Below are 18,292 nucleotides of genomic sequence, written 5' to 3'. Positions count from 1 at the left end.
CACTTCAGTATTCTTACCTGGAGAATTCCATGAACAGAGAAACCTGGTGGACTGTAGTCCATAGGGTCACACAAAGTCAGACATGACTGACATGACTCAGCATGCACATATCCATAGATTCAACCAGCCACAGACCAAACAGTACGTGGTTTATGTTTATTGAAAACTATCTGCAAATAAGCAGACCTGCACAGTTCAAATCCATGCTATTCAAGGGCCAACTGTAATTTACAAGTGAATATTCATATACTAAGGCACACACTACTTTTTTTTTTTTCATTGATTTAGGGACAAACCATTTAGAACATGTGGAGACCTCCCAATTGGTTGGTGTTGCAAGCCTGGAAGGGCAGCTTCAATGGGGTGGGGAGAAGTGTAAACTATATTGTGATAGTTACTGAGAAGTGACGATAATAAGAAAACTTTTTTTTCAAGACAGAGTGGGAGAAAGGATACATACAGCTCCAAGTAGAGAGGAGAGTTGAAGAAAGGTGATGACCTGTAGGATGGGTCATTTTAACATAGGTTTGAAGGGAAGAGTCAGAAAAGAGAAATCATTAATAAAGCCAGGGAGAGAGAAGAAAATATATATTGTAGATAAAACATCCAGTTTGCAGGAGGAGATGGTTCTGGAGACTCAGTAAAGAGCCATGAGAAAGTTTTGAAGGCTGTCTTTCTATAATAAATTATTTAAAAAGTCTTCAGTGCAAGAAAAAGAGAGGGTAGAAGAGGAGTCTGGAGTAATCAGCATGGGCAATAGTATGCAGAACTGACCAGATGCAGACACACACAAAAATAAGCAGCTGTGAGAAGGCAGCTGAGTGACTATCATCGAACTATTTTTATAGTGGTGGTAGCCACCACACACTCACATTTCCAACATAACCTTGAGATGGTTGACAGGAGTCAGCTGCCTAGACTCAGCTACTGAAGGCAATGTCTCTCTAATGCCTCCTCCAGCAAACACACAGCCCAGGAAGTGGAAGTTGGTAGGGACCTAAGTAGAAACTGGTAAACTGATATCTTACCTCTGGGCCCCTTTGTAATTCATCCACCCACAAGACCTTGGGCCAAGATTCCCATTTTGGCCTCATATACTAATTTTGGACCAACTGGTCAGTGCTCAGCTGGGCGTGGTGGCTGTGTGGGTGGGGACCACCGGGTAGGGGAGGAAGTGGGACTGGTGAATCAGGCGGGGGCCCGGCTTCAGCACGGCCTGACTCACCCCAGACCATGGGAATGGGCACTCTGGGGCCAGTGGCGCCATCTCTGAGCAGCACCAGGGCTGTCAGTGCATCATTAGTGGTTGCGAGTGCTTGCCCAGCACTTCTCACAAGGTGGCCTCAGGGCCTGCCCACATGCCATCTGGGTAATTACGTCCTATTTACCTTCCTGCAGATCCAGATGAACAAGCATTTCACTTCCTGACTTAACCTCTGTGTGCCGCCCTGAGTGATACGGTGAATTTAGCCTTAAAAATCGTACTTTTCAACCTGATCAACCCTCTTCCCTCACACTTCATGCTGGAAGACTCAGTAGACTTAGATGTAGGGTCTCTGACCACCTTGTCTTCGTTTGTCAGCTGCAAACTGATTTCCCAGAGAAACCCAGACAGACCCTACTGCCAGAGTGGACACCTCATACAGGAGGGTTCCTCACATTTCCCTCCCTTTCTACCTCTAGTTAAGTCGGCTTCTTCACTCTGATGAAACAACCCTCCCTCATTTTTCAATTGATGTGGTTCAGCCGGTGTCAGTTCTACCCCCAGTACCAGGCTGGCTTACCAGAACACTGTAATCTCTTGGCCATAGTGATTGGTTCTGAGAGTTTTGTGGAACACTTAGAAGAGAATCATTCCCTGCTGCGGTTACTGAGAGCATAGAATATAGGCCAAAAGTTACTGGCAGTGGTTTTTTCTAAGATGACCCTTATGTGCCAAGAACTGCCTTAAGTGTCTTTATGTGTACTGTCTCACTGACTTCCCACATCAACCTCGTAAACTGTAAGTTCTATTATATGAGGCAGCATAGTTTGGGAATCAATAGTACTAATTCTGGAACCAGACTACCTGGATTTAACTTCTGGTTCCATCATTTGCTAGTTGTGTAACAGGTAAGTTATTTAAACTTTCTGCACCTCAGTTTCCTCATCTGTAAAATGGGACTACTAATGGCACCTACCTTACAGGTTGTTGTGAAAATCAGTTAATTTATTTATACAGAGTACTGGGAAGAACACAAGGCAGAAGAGCAAGTGCTCAAAATTTCAGCCATCACTGTCACTATCACCATCATCCTCGTGTCCCATTTAAAGACAAGGAAACTAAGGCATAGAGATGTTAAGAAATATGTCTGCAGTTGTGCAACTAGTCAGTGATGGCCTGGGGATTTGAATCAAGACTGCTTCTGGCTCTAGAGATGGTATTTTATTTATTTATTTAGCCACGCCACGCAGCTTGTGGGATCTTAGTTCCCCAACCAGGGATCAAACCCACGCCCCTGCAGTGGAAGACTGGATTCCTAACAACTGAACCGCCAGGGAATTCCTGATGTGTTCTTAACCATGAAACAGAACTTCCTGTGCCCAAGGGCATCACCTTGGCCTGCAGAAAACAGAGAGGTAACACACACATAAAGCGTAGCTGAGCGGTAGAGAAGGTAAAACAAGAGTCCTGAGGACATTTTCAGGGCCCCTTGAACCAGTTGTTAGACCGTATGGCTGCTGTAACAAAAATGCCATAGATTAGGAAGCATATAAACAACAAGCTTGTCACAGCTCTAGAAGCTGGCAAGTCCAAGATCAAGGTGCTGGCAAACTCAATATCTGGTGAATGTCACCTCACTGTGTCCTCACATGGTGGAAGGAATGAAAGAGCTTTCTGGAGTCTCTTTATAAAGGCAGGAGTATCATGCATGAGGGCTCCATTCTAAGGACCAAATCATCTCCCAAAGGCCCCCACCTCTTCTTAATACCATCATCACCTTGGGGGATGGGGGGGTTGTAACATACAAATCTTTCAGGGACACAAACATTCAGTCTGGTGCTTGTCCGCACCAGACAAGCCAGGAATCCAACCTCCCTTTGGAGTTTTCAATACACAACAAAATTCCACCTCAGCCCAGCTTGTCCCTTGCAGTTGAAATCCCCTGTAAACTTAACTGAAATAGCAATTCAAAGCTCATCCTCAAGACCGTCTTCATATGCTGAGCCTGAATGACCCCAAAGAAGAGAAAACACTGTATTGATAGAAGTTGCGCTAGGGTTACCACATCAGAGCTGTCTATTTGTTCGGTCATTCATTCATTTCACTCAACATCCTCCATGGATGGAATGACGTTAGTTGCCAAGACATTCTGAGTGGACTAGGCATAATGCACTTCCGCATCAAAATATTAATGGTGTTCCCACAAGTATATTAATTAGGTCCAGCTCCATCCTCAAGTACAGTCTCCATTCCCCTTCTGTCTGTTAGAACAGAAGTCTTTGGAATCTTGCAATCTGTCAGATCTTTTCTGAGCTCTGCATATCTACTGCTATAGCTGAACTCTGGCCTGTCTTTAAATGCAAAAGGTAATGGGGAATTTCTGCATAGACTAAATTATTCATCTCCATCGAACAACATAAGCAGTATTCAATCTTCATCTCTGGACAGTCTTCCCAGATCAAAATATTCGATCGAGGTCCAAACAGGAAACGCAAATGCCAAACAGGTGACTTACAAGGTAGGGTCAAGCCTTCCAGCCAGCAAGGTGAGCTGTGTCCTTCTGTGCATCAAAACTGCACACAGAGAACCCTTGAGGCCCGAGATTATTTTTGATTTTTAAATCACAAGCGTCATAGAAAATATACAATGAAAAACCCAATAATTCCTTGGAGAGTTCATTGCTCTCCCTGTCTCCTTTGATTCCCCTGCCTCCTCTCCACATCCTTTGAACTCCTAAAAGGACACTTTGAAGGCATGTCATAAAACAGTTTTTCATTCATGCTTTGCTCTTTGATGATCTTGCTGTTTGTCTGAATTGCAGCGTCCACAGGATGTCGGTCGGGCAAGCTGAAAGCCAATACTGATGAAGAAGGGCCAAGCAAGGATGAGCCTGAGCGGTGCTCATCAATAAGAAGAAACCGGAAAGGAGGAAAGAGCCAGACAGAAAGGACCGGAACAGGATTTCTGGTCTCTCTTGCAGGTCTTATCCTTCAGGATGGCCTCCTGTGAGAGAGGCCTAGAGCACTGGAACCCAGCGACAGCTCCCAGCCTGCAGGTTTTGTACAAGTGTTTCCCTCCTGCTCTGGCCTCAAACGTGAGAGCTCTCTGCTCACCCCAGACTGCACTAAGCCAGCTCCCACTTAATGAGAAAGATGATGGGCTTTGATTTTTCCCAACCTCTTCCAATGTCCTTAGTGCAAGATTCCTTTCATTTCAAGACTAACAAAGACACCATGAGGTGGGAAAAGGAGAGACAGAGGTAGCCAGGCAGGTCTGCAGACACACACCTTCTTTCACCTTGCCTACTGACTCTGTGGTTGAGAACTAAGACTCTTATATATGACTCTTAAGAATCCTAAAATACTCAAGTAATAACCAGTGGCCCTCAAAGCAGCAGCCCCGGCCTGGGGATGGTAACTATGATGAGGGCAGACAGAGCCTTCTGTGAACCTAAGTGTTCTGAGATCCAAAGGGAAAAGAAACCACGCCCTTCCATGATGCAGTGAGTCTGATTCACGTGACGGAAGTGGCTGGGGATGGGGGGTGGTGTGGAGGTAAAACTCTCCATTCAGCTTTAAACAGTCAAAACATTAGAAGCCATCACTCCAGAGGCAGACGTGCAGTGTCAGAGGGGAGGGTGAAGACCTCACTCACTCTCAAGTGTTTAGTGAGTGCCTACCATACCCGGGAGGACAAGAGTGAGCCAAACAGACAGATCTCTGCCCTTGTGGAGCTAACAATTCACTGAAAGGCCAGATGTTCAACACTGCCACTCATACATGCATAACTATAAACTAGGTCACATACCTTACAGTATAGGGTGTTATGAGAGCATTAACACAGACACCGTTTAGACATGGGGGCCAGGCTACAGGAAGACCTGGGAAGGCCCAATCTAAAAAGGTGACATTTAAGCTGAAAGGGAGACAAATGATGTTCCCTCACCATGGAACAGTATGATATGCAGAGCAAACAGCATTTTATGCAAAAGGAACAGCATATGAGAAAGTCTGACTGAACGGGAGTCAGATTGGAGGAGTCAGCAGTTAGCAAAAGACCTGTGATGAGTAAAGATGCAACCAATGCGTATCAAGCCCCACAACACACCAGGTGATATACCCAATACCAGCAACACAGCAGTGAACATAATTCACAAAAGCCCTGTCCTTCTGCAGTTTACTTCCCAGATGCTACCTTGTCAGAAACCAGACGCCAGCAGAGCGACCAGTAATTCAGGCTGCCTAGATGAAGCAATCCATGATGACGCGATGGGCAGGGCCACTTCATACACGAGGGTGTTCTCGCCCAAAGGCTCAGAGTGTGGGCCACCAACACTGAGTGAACAGCAACTCTCACTTTCCCCTGCATGGATGGATGCCAGGCTGAAATCACCCATGGGGATGCGGCAGGGGACCGGCCAACCCAGTCAGACGAGGGGAGCACCCCTCTCTCCCCTGTGCTGGCAGTTCTGGCCCACGGTGGCCAGGGGTATGGAATGATCTCCAGGCCCTCCATCAACCAGTTCTAAGTTCTGAACACAGTTCTGGCACAGGGCGCAGTAATTTGCAGCATGGGATTTTTTTAATCAAACAGAACTGGCTTCTTGTCCCAGCTCTGCCACGTGCCAAGTGGGCCCAGAACTTTACCCTCTCTGAGCCTCTGTCTTAGTCTATAAAAGAGGATTAAGGGTTACTGGGACTTTGCATGTGAGGACTGAGAGAGTTAGGGCATGTGGAGTGCTGAGCACCCTTCATGGTGCTAAGCATCAGCTACTGGGGTATGAAGACTGGGAAGTGATAGATCCCACTTCCCTGCCTGGAGAAGCCAAACTTAATGTAATTTTTGTAAAGCCCAGAGTTACAGGCAAGCAATGAAGTGCCCTGCACAGCCCTCTCCCTTTTATTCATGCATTGCCTGGGAAACCAAGGCAGAGTTCAGCATCTCGCCTGGCCTAACCCCAGGACTTCAAAGTCAGGAATGTTCATTTCTGAGAACAGTGAAGCAACCACAGGAAGCGTGCAGCAGAAGCAACAACTGGCCGAATTAGTCCCATGGGAATCACTCGGAAATATCTTCCATTCAAAAAGACTTTGTGAATTTTCCATTGCAAATATTTAATATCGAATTGGGTTCTCTCTTCCGCCTTTGTCAGTGGAGTGCTCAAAATAATTTTAATATTAGCTGAAGCCAAGGAAAATTACGAAGATAAATCTGCAACATTTCCTTCCTTTTCTCTCCCCCTCTCTCCCAGCCCATGACACATCCTACAGCCAAACTTCAGTGATCTGAAGTCTTCCACAGTTCAGCAGTTGCTTCTAAGACAAATTACATGGTTTAAACATTGGCCCTGCTACTTATAAATTTTAAGATTTTAGGCTAGTAACTTATGCTCTTTAAACCTCAGTTTCTTCCTCCATAAAATGAAGACAATAAGTCTCATTAAGTTACTGAGAATGGAGGGAAAGTTCCAGAGGTGAATGTTACTTGCTATTATTACTACTATCTGTTCTCTTCCCACAGTGACCCAGGTCATCCAGAGATGGTCCAGAGACAGCTGGTCCAGCAGGCCCGCAACAAGCACTAACTGACCAAGGAGAAAACATCTTTGGCTGGAATGGGGTGAAGAGGTTCTGCGTCCTCCTTGGAAACTGACAGGCTATTCAGAAGGAAGATCTGTGTGAAGTTTAGAGAATCCACCAGCAGCTAAGTCACCCTGCATTGACACAGAGAAAGGCGCTTTCCTGTTTCTTATCATTCCCAGTCCCCAGATCAGAGCTGACACCAGACCAAAATCCTAGACCTTGAGAGTTTATCTAAGGACCTCTATGGGGTTTTCTTTTCTTCTATCCCTCCCACTTCCCTTCCTACAGTGAATAATCCAGTCTGACCTCATGGAACTTACAGTCTAGGAAGGAAGATGATAGAACATAAAGTCATAGGAAAAGTCCTCTGAAGGAAATTAACTTCCTTCCATGTAGGAGGTGGAGAGTGACTGAGGACAGGATCTGAGGTGGGGTAGTATGGGAAGGCTGCTCCAATGTAAGTCCTAAGGCTGCACCAGTGATCAAAAAAAAAAAAAAAAGAAAAATGAAACTATCTTGCTAATTCTTTATTTTCGAGGCAATTAACAGGTCCAAGGTATAAGTGCTTGAGAACAAGTCAAAAGAGAAGTACTAGCCTGAGGGTTGTTCCATCTAATCCTCTCTTCCCCCACCAACAAACCATGAAAAGGTTAGCACAAGATGGTTAGCACAGGACGACTGAGACTACCTCCCACAGATGACCCTGAAGCACTAGCAGAAACACGGATCTCTCATTAGTGCAGAACCACTGCTAGACTAATAACAATCAGAACAGCAAGAATCACTTACTACGTGGGGCATGTGCCAGGCAGCAGTCAGGCACTGCCTTGTGTTCCCTGGTTTACTCCTCCCAGCATGGGGACGATGGTACTGTCACCCCACCAGCATCTCACTCGTGGGGAAACCCAAGAACGGGGAGGTAAAGCAACCTATGAGAACACAGCTATCTGGAGGTGGAGCAGGGATGCTGCCAAGTAGGTACTATTATCAGCTCCATCTTAGAGTTGAAGGAACGAAGACAGAGAGGTCAACAGACCTGTCCAACTTGGTACAGCCCATGGTGGGTAGGAGGAGGACCAAGCTAGGCAGATGATGCCAGAGTCCAGGCACAGAATGACTTGAAGTGCATGCAGGGAACAGCAAGTCCTTCCATTTCTCTGCAGGGGCAGGTGAAAAGGAGATGCAAAGAGACATCTATTAATATATTCATTCAATGAACATGAAAGCTGCACAGGACAGCCAAGCCTGGTACTGCTTTCTGGAGCTTCAGTCTAGCAAGAAAGCCAGAGACGGATGAGTTAATGCACGTTACTGATGTATACTCATAACCACTGGGACACACGGCAAGGAAAAGTTTACAATGTGATGGGTGTAGATAAGGAGTGGTGAGGAGAAATCTGAGGCAGGTCCTTTCAAGGGTTCACCGAGTGAAGAGTGACCTTCCTTGGAAAGAACATGGCAAATTGAGGAAATGACGGAAAGTGGAGAGACTGGGGTACACAAGGGAGGTGAGGGAGGTGGGGGACAGAAGAGGAGATTGGAGAGGTTGGCAGCAGAGAAGACTGAGAAAGTGGTGGGAAACCAGGCCACAGGGAGCACACAGGCCAGGCCTGGAAGCCTCCGCCCACAGGTCTGGGGGAAGGCGACACTGAGGCAGGCACAGCTCTGTCTAGGGGAAGGTCATCTGGAAACAGGAATCGGGAGATTTAGGAGGAAGCAGGGCTAGAGGCACTGAAACAACACAATCCAGGGAAAAGGTAGTGGGTAACTGGAAGAGTACTTTTGAGTACTTTTTGATGCTTTAGAGCTGTGGTTTGGAGAAGACCCTTGAGAGTCCCTTGGACTGCAAGGAGATCAAACCAGTCAATCCTAAAGGAAAACAATCCTGAATATTCATTGGAAAAACTGATGCTGAAGTTGAAGCTCTAATACTTTGGTCACCTGATGTGAAGAGCTGAGTCACTGGAAAAGAACCTGATGCTGGGAAAGATTCAGGGCAGAAGAAGGGGATGACAGAGGACGACATGGTTGGATGGCATCACTGACTCAATGGAAAATAGTTTCACCAAACTCCGGGAGATGGTGAAGGACAGGGAAGTCTGGGGCACTGCAGTCCCTGGGGTCACAAAGAGTCAGACACAACTGAGTGACTGAACAACAACCTAGAGAGGAGGGTGGCAGGAGAAGAGGAGGGAAGGGATTCAAGAGAACCAGCAGAAACAGGAGGGACAGGAGCCTGTGATGCCTCAGGGGTCACTGGGGAAAGATGAGCCCATATGGGGACTGGGAGCATGGGGCTCTTTAAAAACCAGCAGGAATATCGAAAAGTCTACAAGCAATAAATGCTGGAGAGGGTGTGGAGAAAAGGGAACCCTCTTACACTGTTGGTGGGAATGCAAACTAGTACAGCCACTATGGAAAACAGTGTGGAGATTTCTTAAAAAACTGGAAATAGAACTACCATATGACCCAGTAATACCACTTCTGGGCATACACACTGAGGAATCCAGATCTGAAAGAGACACGTGCACCCCAATGTTCATCACAGCACTGTTTATAATAGCCAGGACATGGAAGCAACCTAGATGCCCATCAGCAGATGAATGGATAAGGAAGCTGTGGTACATATACACCATGGAATATTACTCAGCCGTTAAAAAGAATTCATTTGAATCAGTTCTAATGAGATGGATGAAACTGGAGCCCATTATACAGAGTGAAGTAAGCCAGAAAGATAAAGAACATTACAGTATACTAACACATATATACGGAATTTAGAAAGATGGTAATGATGGCCCTATATGCAGGGCAGAAGAAGAGACGCAGAAGTACAGAACAGACTTTTGAACTCTGTGGGAGAAGGTGAGGGTGGGATGTTTCGAAAGAACAGCATGTATATTATCTGTGGTGAAACAGACCACCAGCCCAGGTGGGATGCATGAGTCAAGTGCTCAGGCCTGGTGGGCTGGGAAGACCCAGAGGAATCGGGTGGAGAGGGAGGTGGGATGAGGGACCGGGATGGGGAATACGTGTAACTCTATGGCTGATTCATATCAATGTATGACAAAACCCACTGAAAAATAAAAAATTAAAAAAAAAAAAAAAAAAAACAGCAGGAAGACCCAGGGGCCATGCCAAGTGCAGTGTGAGCAAGCGCACTGCAGGCAGGCTGCTGGAGTGACAGCTACCGAGCTCTGGGCAGGACACCCAGAAATGCTCTAAGAAACAAATGACACTGGTCCCACTTCATTCACCAGCAAGCTGAGGCTCAGTGAGGCGGGCTGATGGTATCTCCCTGGGCCAAAGCCACTTCCCTCCACCGCCCCGGGCGGCTTCCCTGCAGCTCTTCTTTGGGTTTAAATTCTTCTCTCATCTATACCCATTTGCTTGTGTTCTGCCAATCAAAGCAACAGAACCTTCCTGATGACCCATCCTGTGCTGGTCTGGGGACTGCCAGTCTTCAGGGAAAAGGTAACTCACAGGGAAGCTGTGTCTGACACACACACACGTTTCTGAAACATGGCTTTGTCATCAACATTTAAAAATCAGGCCATTCTACACACAAATCCAGATCTCAAGAATCTCTTGGAAACCCAGATTATCTGGTGACACTGGGTCCACATCCTCACGAGCCAACAACTGCTCTGAGTGGAGGCACTGCCCTCCTGATTAACCACAGGACTTCTGGTTTACCACAGTCCTCACCCCAAACATCTAACACCCACAAAAGAAACACAGCTATGTGCCCACTGAAGAAGTCTGATCCTTTTGAATCAGCAGTCATTTTTATCTTCAGGGCAAAAGGGAGTGGTGGAGACTGGGGCTAACCAGAGAATACAGTCTTCAAGTGTTGGAGAGCTCCCCAACTGCCTCGTCTTCATAGACATTTGAGCCTCTGACCTCTGACTGTTAATATTTTAATCTTGTCAGGAGGTTGAGGAGCAAGGTTGCTTGCTACATGCTTGCATTCCTATCTGGAATCACCCAAGAAGAGTCCCTCCTCCATCTTGCTGCTACCCCCTCTCCACCCACTGCCACATGGATTCTAAGTTTCCATTCAAAAGGCTGTCCAGCAAACATCCCAGGGAAGAGAGGACACAGAAGTATATCTGCCCAGAACCAGTGTATCTATTCCCACTGGGGAAAAAATACAATCCAAGAGAAATAAGGGATCCTGCTGAGGCTGGCTCGGGCCTTCAATAAAATGGGACATTCTTTCAGAGCAGCGTCCTCACGAAGGAGCTGAGAAGGGAAAACAACTTCTGATTGCACAGTACCCTCTCCCTCATGGACACTTGGCATAGAACAGAAAAATGAAACACACCCCGGTCCCTCTCTAGAAAATCCCAACATGGGGACAGGGGCCAAGATGTAAAAGGGGAGAGGTGGGAGAGAGATCAGGGGAACAAAGAGGGAGGTGCCTGGTGGCCTGCTCTGAAAGTAAAAGGGTGATTATTATTTCAGGGGTCCTGAGCTCCTGGGGTTAAGAAGGAAAGGACATGCCCGGTATCTCCCAACACTCTCTAAAACTTAGCATTCCTACCCTCTCTCATTTCCATCTTACTGCATTCTCTGAAGTCTGGAGAGGATTTGTCAACAACTGACTAGTTCAGGCCCCTGGGAGAAAGAGCCATGCCCTCCAGCTTCGGGAGCCACCCACGTGCACACACTTCCCAAGCTTCCATCTGTGTCTAGCGGTGCTCTGGAGAACCCAGCCACCAAAGGGTTAAGTAAGGGAGTACACTGGGGAGATGTGATGAGCAACCGCAGATGTGTTCCCGCCCCTCACAGAGTTTACAGCCAAGTAGGGGAGACAAACAGTAATCACATACATTCATGCATGCATTATTCAAAACAGAACCATGTACTCTGAAGACAAGAGATCACCCCGTGCGTGCATGTAATAAAGTGATCAGGCATAGTGAGGGTGGTCAGAGGAGGAAGGATTTCCTGGGCAGCAGCTGCTCAAGAGAGTGGGGCAGGAAAAGCATTCCAGCAGAGGGAACAGCCGGTGCCCATGAGGCAGTTACATCACTGTGCCTCCTGTCCTGTTTCCCCTTAATAAGCTCTGGTTTGGTTCCAGTGTGGTCCACTGGAAGGAGCTGAGGCAAAGCTGAGTGGGCTCTGGGAAGAAGCTGGAATAAGAACAGGTGGGAGAGAGCTCCATGGCCAGCAGGGGCAGGATTCCCCAAAGACACCAGCCCCCCACCAAGGTACAAGCTGCCTGGGAGGCAACGGGACCACTGGGTGTGTAAGAATGTCAGCTCCCATCAGTGACAAACCAAACACAAGATGAGGATATAAGACATGTCCCCACCAAGCTCTCTGGAAGGCGGAGTCAGAAATTACTCAAGTCTAATTTCGAATACAAAAATAACTCAGAATTTTAAAAATCATCTTTTGTGGTACCTCTGATTCTTGCAAACAATACCCTCAATGTACAATCATTTTCAATTTGCAGAAGAGACTTCATTTCAACCTGGCAACTACCTTCAGAGGTGCTTCAAATAGCAGCCAGCGATCTTTATAAAACATGCCTCAGCTCATGAGGTGCCCCAGTTTTCAACTTTCCAATGGCTCCCACTGCATCTAAAATGAGATTGAAAAGCCACTCCTTGATCTGGCCCTTATCCACGGCATCAAGCTCACCTCATCCCCACTGCTCCCTGCCCACCATTCTGCAATCAAAATGCCCTTTTGCTCAGTTCCTCAACCAGGTCAAACATGCCCCAGCCTCCGGGCCTTTGCACATGCTATTCCCTCTGCCAGGAATGCAATAACCACCTGCTCCCTTTCTCTTTCCTTGGCACTTTCTCTTTCCTTGGATCTCAACTTAAATATTATCACCTAAAAGACAGGCCTTCTATATTAGTCACATCATCAGAAGTAACACTCTTCCCGCTCAGTCTCATCTCAAGCCTATTTTCTTTCTTTTTCAGATATGTGTCCAACCAGGAATTCTCTCCAGTCCCTTCCAGCACTTTTCACTTTTCCACAATTTGCTTATTTCTTGTTAGGCTCTCCCACTAGACAAGTTCCAAAAGGAAAAGCATCACACTGGCCCTGACAGTGATGTTTTCCTACCACCAGCACAGTGCCTGGCACATAGGAGCTGTTCAATCAGTGAGAACTGCTGAGTAAATATGTTGTGGGTTTTGCAAAATGCCTGTTGTGAACACCTCCAAAACATCCACTTGGCAAAGAAACAAGACTGGGGGACCACATTCTTGATCAGAGGACACCAGAGAGACATGACGATTGAATACCATTTGTCCTTGATTAGACTGAATCAGAAACAGAGCTTATAATCATAAAGGACATAGTTGAGACCATAATGGCGCTTCTAACACAGGCTGAACATCAGACAAAAGTATTGCATCAATATAAAAGTTCCTGATAATTTGATAATTTCACCATTCTAAACTAGGGAAAGACAAATACTTTAGGAGGGAAGTGCCATGAGGTCTGCAACTTACTTTCAAAAGTTCAGCAAAAATAAATATATTTGTGTATGTCTACAGACACTCACACATTGCATTTGTTCTCTCCATGAAATTTTTCTGTAGGTTTTTCAAAGTAAAAAGGGGGAGGGGCAGGGGAGAATAAACTGATGGATAAATAAGCAAATAAGAAGAGTTCAATTTCTCATTTTTGGTTGAATTGATATGATTTGCCCAAGATCATATGCATAGCCTCTGGCACGGTTGAGATTTTGACTGAAATATCCAAACTCTCAGACTTTTTACATTTCCACTGCAAATGACTCACCTGGACTTGTGATAGTTTCAAACAGGTAAATTTCAGGGCCCTGAACTGAATTACTGGTTGGATACACGCCAGCTCAAAGAAACCAAAACAATGTTGGGTGACTAATCTAGGACTCAGGCTTCCAGACATTTTACCTTATAAAATAAAAGTCTTCTCATTTGCATATATCTAGCCCAGAAACATTCAAACATAAACCCTTTCTGCCTGCCCCCACATGCTACGTGGATTATACCTCTAATAATAGTGAGTTACAGAAGTCGTAGAGGGAGAAAGACCAGCAATGAAGTTTTAATTTTCTATTTTTACTATAATTATTAAAACCATCTTTCTTGTTTTCTTTTCCACCTATGATCATTAGAGCCTGTGCAACTCTGCATGGTCAAACTCCTATTCACCCTTCAACTCCCAGCCTAGACTCCTCTTTCTCCTGGAAGACTTCCCTGATTTCTCCAGGATAATTTAGGAACCCTCCTTCTGGGTTCCCATGAGCCCTCTCCTTTCTGAATAAAAAATTAAATCTCATCATACTAATTTTTATTGCCTGGTTGCTTGCTGCTCCCCATCATAGAATCGCACCCCTCACGAGGGCAGAAGCTGAGATGTCCGTGATTAAACCTGTGCCTAGCCCACAGAGCACATGCGGTACTCCACTGAGTGGGCTGGCCCAAGCCCCCGCCTCACCAATCTTAGATGACCTGCGGAGGGCAGGCTGGGGCTGGCTCTCCTCAAGCAGCTCTAGAGAAGCTTTTCTTCTGCCTGTTGTTTCAGGTGTCCTGTATCACATCCCCTTTGGGACAGGAAGTGTCCTGTGTCACTGTTTTCTCCTCTTGTTCTGTTATCAAAGGCTGGACCAGGGAGTTCCCGAGCCAGAATCAGGGGGCTTGGGTCCAGTTACCCACCACCTGCTAGAACAGTGACTTGGCCGCAGTGCCAAATAGGGAACAACACATGCTTTATTAAATAATAATAACACACTGCTCACTCCATCTGGTCATTTCAGCTGAGGGATCAGCTTTAAAGTCTTGCCAGGGTGGGACAAGCAGAATGGCCTTCACGGGTGGCAGGAGGGGCAGATATGCAGGATAGAAGTTTTGGAAGCTCTGTGGATTTAACTACGGGGCTGTTTTTCACTTGTTCATCCCTTCCCAGGAAGACTCCAAACAGAAACTGTACGCTACTGGTGTCCATTTCAGTAACTGCAACTCAACATGGTGGAAAAAACAGTCCAATAATGCAGGTTTGATTCACACCTCCCTCCCCATCTGGGTGCATTATTTAACCTCTTGGAAACACAGTTCCAGTTGCCATGAATGGTGGCCAACACCTTCCTCATGAGACTGTGAACAGAAATGAAGACAATAATCAGATAACCCAGCATGTTGTAAATGATACACACTGCACAGAGTACTACAAAACTGTGACAGGATTCAGGAAAACCGCTCCCTTGAACAGATGACCTGCAGAAATTGGGAGAGTATGAAAGATCAGGCTTGTTGGGGGTTACAGACTCAATTAGGAGAGACAGCACACAGATACCTGCTACAAATTCATCATGTATTCAGTCAGTCACGGTTGTAAAACTTGCTGGGGCCACGTGGGTACACAAAGGAGGCATAGATGCTGCATACGTTTTCTCATTCCTTATCCCTCCTTGCCACTCCTAGGCCCAGGATTTTCACAAGCCTAACACCTGACATGATTACACTCTTCACCTAAGGGTCCTACGAGGGTTGAGAAGACTGAACCTTTGTACATTACTGTCTTTTCTATTTTATACACACACATCACCAACTGAGAATTGAACTCAAAACTCTTTGTGTTTCTGTTTAGGGAAGTGTTTGCCCACATGGGGATCTTCTGGTCCTTGAACAAACTCGGCATTCAGGAGACATCATCACCCTGGGGGGGAAAGCAGGAAGCAGAATCAGTGCCCGCGTCCATGAACAGGATCTTTGTCCTATGTCCCAACATCCTTGAAAGCCACCTTCTGTGGGATCTGTCCCCCACGGAGCCTTTCTCCACCAAAGCCTTCCCGTATCTCCTGACTTCCGTCTAGTTCACCCCCCACACACCAGCGACCAGAGGCCTAACTTTGTCCTCATTACCTCTCAACTGGACTAGAGCCACTGGCTCCCGCAGTCTTCCTGGCTATGCACGCTGATGCCCCTCCCCTCCCCACATCTACCCTCCACTCTGCCATCAGAAAGGTCTGACTATAATGCTCGGAGCACAGAAGCCCCTTCCTGGGATCCTCCAGGGCCCCATGGCCTGCGGGCTCCATCCCACAGTCCCTAGGAAAGCACACAAGCTTCATTTTGTTCTGCAGCTTTAGCCTCCATGCTGTCCTTTCCTCCTTCATCTTATCAAAATGTTTGCAGCTTCCCCTCCCCCCCCCCACTCCCCCCCACCCCGGGATTTTGCTATCTCTTTCTGCCTCCCGGAAGGCCTTTCCCATCTCATCTCTGCCTAACTCTTATCACTCCTGATGACTCACTGGGCACTTCCTCTAGGATGTGCTCTGGAAAGCCACAGCTGGAGCCAAAGACCCTTCCTCTGGTCCCACAGGCTCCCATTTAATTAGTTTAAACTGGAATTACAGGTCCATGAGCCCGACTCCCCAACTAGGTATTACCTTCCTCCAGGTAGGGAGTGGGCTGGATCCCCAGCATTCCCCAGCACCTAGCACCTCTGCTTAACACTTCCAATGACAAAAAAATGTTTGCCGAGCTGAAGTGAACCTCCAATCCCCAAAAAGAATCGCAATGAGCGCTTCAGCCAAGAGACCCCTCCATCTGAGGAAGGCAAGAAACAAAAGGCTCAAAAAAAAAAAAAAAAAAGAAAAGAAACAAAAGGCTCCAGGTTGATGGAGCCCACACTGCCCTGGAAGACCTGGGACCTGGATGCTCAGAGCAACAGGGAGACATCCAAGCACCGCCTAAGGAGAGAAAAGGCACTACCCTGAAGTTGCCTCAGGCCAAGGACACCATATCAGCCCAGCCTGCCTTGGGACTGTCCATCTCAAAACTGGATGTGTACATCTGAGGGTACGTCCTTATGCCAAGGACTACACAAAGCCACAGGACAAGAAGGGACACCCTCCTGGACAGTCAATCTAATACTCTTCAGCTTTTTTAAAACAGGCTTCCCTGATGGCTCAGTGGTAAAGAATTCACCTGCCAACACAGATGTGTGTTCAATCCCTGGGTTGGGAAGATACCCTGGAGGAGGGCATGGCAACGCACTCCAGTGTTCTTGCCTGAAGAATCCCATGGACAGAGGAGCCTGGTGGGCTACAGTCCATGGGGTCACAAAAGAGTCGGGCATGACTTAGCAACTAAACAACAACATATATGGAGTACTTTCTATGTCTCAGGTACATATGTCAGTTCGTTTAATCTTCAAATTGGTCCCACAAAGTGGGTACTATGAGTTGCCCCCATTTTATGATGTAGAAACTAAGGCCCAGAAAGGTTAAATGAGCTGCCTGAGGTTATAAAGACACCAAGCAGCAGCAGTGGGGTTCAGACATGGGCATATATCTCAAGTCCACTGCTAACCACTACACTACACGGCCTTTCTTCAAATCACTTTACAGAAACAGAAAGCAATGTCATGGAATGAGTTGCATATCTCATGAGTTCTGGGTTTTTTTGTTTTTAAGATAACATATAGAACTTCAACACCCAGGCCTTGCTCACCCACCCCTCCAAGCTCTTCTCCACCTCCCCCTCTCCACTTTGGCTTCTTCTCAGTTTCTGGTAGGTGCCAAGTTCATTTCCAACAAGGAACTTTCACACATAGTGACCCTCTGCTGGGATTGTTCCACAGACCTTGCCAGGTCTCCAGCCAGCTGGTCCCCTGGCTCAGGTTTCACCATCTCGGATGAACCCCGCCTGACGACCCTGCCCAGGTCTCCTCTGCTTCTCCATCCCAGCACCACGGTCATCCTCTCCACAGCAGGGCTCCCGGTGGGCGGCCACATGGTCGCCTTCTACAGTTGGACACTGTTTTCCTCACTGCCCCATAAAGCTCATGAGGACAGGAACCTTTCTGTTTTGTTCACCTGGCAGCCAGCAGTGAAGCAGTCAAACGTTTACTAGATGTACAAACAACTCGGTGAACTGAGTGAACTCATTAATGAAAGGAAGGAAGAGATCCAGGAGAGGAGGTACTGCCACCTTAGGCTTTCAACTCTGGGAGATAAGCCTTCACTAAGAGTAACGGTATTTTGGTGGAAAAAATTAAGACAAGACTTCAAGACTATGAGCCCACGGTTCTGGAGAAAGTGACCTACAGAAAACTCCAACTGGCTCATCTGTTCTGATTCCTGTGAACATGAACTTTGCCCTCTAAAAAGGCAGTCCTTGGAAAGGACGATGGAACTGCCCAGGATGACGTGCTTCAGGCAAGACTGGGCAGACAAGCACCCCCAATGCTCTTTGAAATTTACCCCAACTTCACTGAGCTAGAAGCACCTCGAATCCCTAGAGGAACCTTCCTGGGAATGAGCTCGCACAATTACTATTACCCTCAAACATAAGAGCCAAACCTCCAAGTCTGTACCATCCAAACTTAAGGCTGCGGTTCAGGCTGCTGCAGCCCCAGAGGTGGGGGGAAATCAAGCCTCAAACACAGCTAGGCTTTGGGTCACAAAAGCACACCTCTGAAGCTTTTCCACCCATGCCCCTGGGAATATGTTTATGAAAGGCAGCAGAGGGGTAGGGGGTGAGGAGCAGAT

The 18,292-nt window shown here is 46.9% G+C and overlaps 1 long non-coding RNA gene across 1 annotated transcript in view; it reads right to left on the bottom strand.

Moving 5' to 3' along the window:
* Positions 1-14,552: 14,552 nt before the first annotated feature.
* LOC136168305 (uncharacterized) overlaps positions 14,553-18,292 on the bottom strand; it is a 100,004-nt gene continuing 96,264 nt past the window's right edge. The window contains exon 5 of the long non-coding RNA XR_010663295.1: positions 14,553-15,453. This is a non-coding gene — a long non-coding RNA (uncharacterized lncRNA). The remainder of the gene's footprint in view (positions 15,454-18,292) is intronic.

Source organism: Muntiacus reevesi, chromosome 1, assembly GCF_963930625.1.
Source record: "Muntiacus reevesi chromosome 1, mMunRee1.1, whole genome shotgun sequence".
NCBI classification, from domain to species: domain Eukaryota; kingdom Metazoa; phylum Chordata; class Mammalia; order Artiodactyla; family Cervidae; genus Muntiacus; species Muntiacus reevesi.
This window is presented reverse-complemented; position numbering and strand designations above follow the sequence as displayed.